Source organism: Vigna unguiculata, chromosome 10 (assembly GCF_037176805.1).
Source record: "Vigna unguiculata cultivar grain cowpea cultivar isolate G323 ecotype 2 chromosome 10, ASM3717680v1, whole genome shotgun sequence".
Classification (NCBI taxonomy): domain Eukaryota; kingdom Viridiplantae; phylum Streptophyta; class Magnoliopsida; order Fabales; family Fabaceae; genus Vigna; species Vigna unguiculata.
The window spans coordinates 6430815-6436023 of NC_140801.1; positions in this window are offsets into that span (position 1 = coordinate 6430815).

Consider the following 5209-nt stretch of genomic DNA (forward strand, 5'->3'; position numbering starts at 1 on the left):
CCATTAATTGAGTTGCTTTTGAGTAAGTAATTATTTTTCTTGAACAAAAATTGTTATGTAAATAAGTTGTTTTGTTTATTGTCATAAGTTATTGAAAATTATTTGCAGATGTCGATAATGAAGTCAATAACTTTGACAATGTAAATATGTAGAACAAGTCATGGTAAGTGTTCTTTGTTTGTTCTTCACAAATACATATGCAATTTGGTTATAAAATGACGTCAATTCAATGCAAATGTAGTAGTTGAAAATCACATACAAAGTTGTGGAAGTTCTATCAATAAAATTGTTCAACTTTCTAATAGTAACAACCACTGCAACTTCTCACCAAGTGGAATTTTTATGCCATCAAATTTCCCCAGTGGTTGTATGTTTATATACATATTGTCATCTTCTAAAGTTAACTTTATTTCAATTACTAACAATTTGAATACTCAATAAATAACATATTCTGAATGTTAGTCAAGTTTAACAAAAATATTATTTATTGTTTGATAATTATTATATAATTGAAAAAAAGGTATATGAAAAAACCCATGTGTTGCACGAGTAGAAAGACTAGTATTATACATGGCTAACTCTCCAATTTGTAACTACATGTTATTTTTTTATTCTTGGTTTTCTGTATGTTTAACAATCTAAATTGCTTTCTTAAGAGGTAATTATTGTTTAATTTATATTGATTGGCCTTATTATACCGAATCACTACACACAACTTTTGGAACGATTTAAGAATCACTAATCATTAATGAAAACACAAATCTAAGCATGTGATGTTAATTGCAAGGCTCTAGTACTTGTTACTTTACAAATGCTCCAACAACTTGAATCTATTTTTTATAATAGACTACTGGGTATCAAATGCTGGTCTAAAGGAAGCATTTAGACTAAATTTAGGAATGTTAAATTTCAAAAGCAATATGATATATCAAATTGATTTTTGTGAATATTGATACCAACTAAAAGCAACATAGAATTTAGTTCTTTGAAAAGATTGCTAATAGTACCTTAACACTCTAGCCAGCATAATACATTGAATTTCTTTGCATTGACAGTTATGGAATATATCAAAAAATAAAAATAACTATGAAACCACTTCAAGGAAAAGAGGGGGGCATGGGTTGTGCATTTCTAAGCTACGGTGTAAGTGTTTCTATAGTGGTTGTGGAGTGAGAAAAAACTTATGGGGAAGAAAGTGTCTCATTATACTGCGAATTTATGGTGTGTGGTTGCATTTTTTTTTTCTTAAAAAGAGTGACGTGATATAGTACTAATGAGATTGAATTAGCAGCATAACACCTTTCTAAGGCCAATCTATTGGGTAAGAGCAAACTCTCAAAAGTCTATAAAGGTGTTCATAGAGACAGTTCTCTGGTGGTTGATGAATATTACAAGCATTAGCTTGACTTGCTGCAAAACCAAGGAAGATGAATTTTTGAAGTGGTTGATCCTATTAACCACTATAAGACATGAAAATATTATCAAGATGAAAGGTTTTTGTTACTCAAGGTGCAGAGGTGAATGGTATTTTGTCTATGATTTTGACACCATGGTTAATATATCTCAATATCTTGACAAGGAAGATGGAAGTGACAATGTACTTGAATGGTCCAAGAGGATTTCTATCATCACGAGTATAGCAAAAACTTAGTTGATCACTCTTCTCCCATTTCTTCATCAGATGCTACTCTAGATAATGTATACTTTATTTTACAATGAAAGCAATGAAGTTTTAACAAGGGAACTCATGCAAACTATTTGAACTCTAGACAATATTACTAAGTAATGCAGAACCATCATGGTAACCACGACTAATTTTCTCATCATGATCTAGACTAATATGTAGATGATATGTAATCAAGTGGTAACTATTTCATTTTATTATGGTTTATTGTTTTTGTATAGGATATATCTAATGGAAACTTTTGTTTATGGTGAAATAGCCAACAATCTCCCAACTCATTCACCTTTATCCTAAAAATTTTTTCCATCCAAATCTACTTTAAAACTAACAAACTAAACGGCTAAGGAATAGACCCATATACCCCTACTTAATTTTTTTACAACTGTCCAAATAAATGGTTTTCAAGTCATTCCATTTTTATTGTTTTGTTTATGCCCATTATATTATTTGAACAAATGTTCTCAGTCATGGTTTTTTAGTCATTGTATTGGTGGCATTACTTTACTAATGTACCTTTGCTTTTGTTTTGAAGATGTGCATCTTTAATGGCAATTTTGTCTTTCCAGCATTCATTGATATGGTGCGGATACTGGAGCTAATGGATGTAATTGGGCTATCAGTTCAAATGTCTAAGAAAAGGGTTTCAAATGCAAATGGTTCTTCTCGCTTCTTTCCCATTATTTCTTTTCTTTGTTATGTGGTTCTGTATTTTCTCTTTTTCTTTCTTCTCTAGCTTTGTACCAACAAAACCCTAGATGAAAGATGTGATGAACAACGTTCTGTACTTATGAGGTTTGCATTGAAGGATTTAAAGGTTACAAACTTATATCATACAGTTATATGTTTCTTAACCCTGTTTCTTTAAGCATTATCATGGTTTTTCAATTATTTGCTTTTTGTTTATGGTTTTACTTGGTGTTTACATTTTGGATTGTAAGGCTTTCATCATAGAGGAAGAAAATGCTTTTCGGTTAATGATAAGGTCAATCTTAGGGTTTGTGGTTTTGTTTGGTTTTGTTGGTATATTTTTTAGGATTCTTATCTATTTTTGTTTAGCATTTGAGGATTTATTTTCTTAATTTCTCTTATGCTTTTAATCCTTGTTGCCAATTTTAGTTAGTTTATGGTTTATATTCATAATTTTGAAGGGTTTACAAATCACAATCTATACTTTTTTTATATGTTTTTCTTTATTCTAATTTTTCCCGGGTCTTACACCTAATGAGACAAGGCAATCACCTAGTGCCTTGGGCTTCTAGAGCTCACTATCAAGTGAGCATCCAACGATCTTAGAGTTACGCTTGGTGCTTTGGACCACTATAGCTCACTAACTTGAGTCCTATGAGTGGTGCCCAATGGTTCTTTGCAACCAGCCGACATTGTATTAGAGTTTTAACTCCTAAATTGACTTGAATAGATTGTTCAACTTGACTATCTATCCAACTTTAGTTCCTTCTTAGTTTTAAATACCTTATTTTAATTCAAAATAACCATCAAATAGATCAAATTAGACAATCTTAGCCTAGCCAAATCAATTTAGCTACACATATAACAATACGAAAACAACCCAAAAATGAATTTTCGAGTAATAAAATCACCATTCAATTCCATTGTTATACTCAAACACTTTATTGATATAATTTCACATTTCACATATCCTTTCATACCATATTATTTGCAATCACTTCATATTGCTCATCACAGTTAACTTCCCAATCAAACAAAACCAAAGTAGACAAAGAAAATTACTATTAGTTTCTCTTAGTTACTCCTTAGAGTTCTATTTGTCACAAGATGGCCTAAGTAGACAAAGAAAACCCTGATCAAAATCTAAACATAACACCATGATCACAAATCCACAAAGATTCAATTTGAGCACATTTGAGCATTTGAGCCACATGCATTGAAATGGAGCACACATGCAAGCTCAAAGAGCAAAACCACCTAAAAAAGGGTAAAAAGTTAACTTACTATGTTCTTCAATCTGATCGGGTAGATGTGTACAGATCTTCCCTAAGAGCATTCTTATGATTATTGATCTTCAAAAGGATAAAGATTGAGATTATAAATATATAGATAAGGTAGAAAAAAAGTTTAGAAAGAAATTCTAGAGAGATAGTGTTTTATAAAATGAAATTTAGTTTATAAAAAAATTATTCATAGTTTCAACCTTTTATTATTAAAATACTCTAATGTCATTTTTTAAAATTCACCACCATTCTTAGACCACCATTTTATAGGTTCTCATACTATAAAATTATAAAATTACAAAATTATAAAATTACAAGGACATATTGTGTTGCTCCACCATTGAGGCATGTTACTGTTGCATAGCTGCTGCCATAGCTTCTATTGCCCGCACAAGATCGGGCAGATCCGAGGTTGGTGGGGTTGGAGGTGGCCTAGGTGCCATAACTTCTGTTTACATAAAGAATAACCATCAACTTAACATGTAGACACTACTATATCCAAAAAAACAACGACCAGAGGAAGCTAAGCATACCCAACCTACAGATCCTAAAGGAGCTACAGCTCTGATACCAAAATGTAACATCTCATTTAATAGTCTAAACCATCAAACAAAACATTGCATATTTGATAGTTCAAAGCATAAAACCCAAAATATAAACAGTATGTTACAGTCATCCCACAAAAACTAGATAAATTGTTATACAATTTATATACACAACTAGCACTAGAGTTTTCAAAAGAGAAAACACAAGTCTAAACCAAAAACACTAGAATTTCCATAGAAACTCTACTATGCAGCATTTCATCCTCTTCCCTGCACGAGGCTAGCTACAAGATCTTCAACTGCTCACACCAATCAGGTGATCATGGCAAGAAATAACAGACACCAAAAACAAAAGAGACAAAAGAAGGGCAAGCTAATGATTTAAAAAGAAAACTTCAATCAATTCTATAGTTAATAACATACAACAGACACAAATAATCAATTAGTTTCACACAATTTAATAATCTAAGACCCAATTAATCCGGATTCAAGCATTGAGGTTGGATCTAGGCAGTTGTGCACTTGTAGTAGCATCTCATGCTCTGTAGAACGGCAAATACAAAGTAAAACTCTACCACATACAAGGTTAGACCGTTAACACCTATGGTCAAGGAAAAACCTCTAGGTTAGGACCTCTTGCTTCTCTCACCACATACCTCATTCCTCTCTACTTGAGAATTTGAATGGTTATTAGAGCGTCAGGATGAATTCCAAGACAATCCCTACCTCAATGCATACACTACCACAATCAGTGCTAATCCTCTTGGGTTAGCATCAACCAATCTCAACTCAATCTCATATAAGCAATCTCATATCATATACTCATCATTCATAATAATTAAAAAGCTTCTATAACTACAAAAATATCATTCAAATCACTTAAGAATGCAAGTTTCAATTTCGTACTTACTCGCCTAGCTAGTATCACTCGTTCATCCACTGGCCTATGCTCACCCAACTAGTAGCACTCGCCCACTGGTACAGGTATGGAATTTCCTCACTTGGAAATT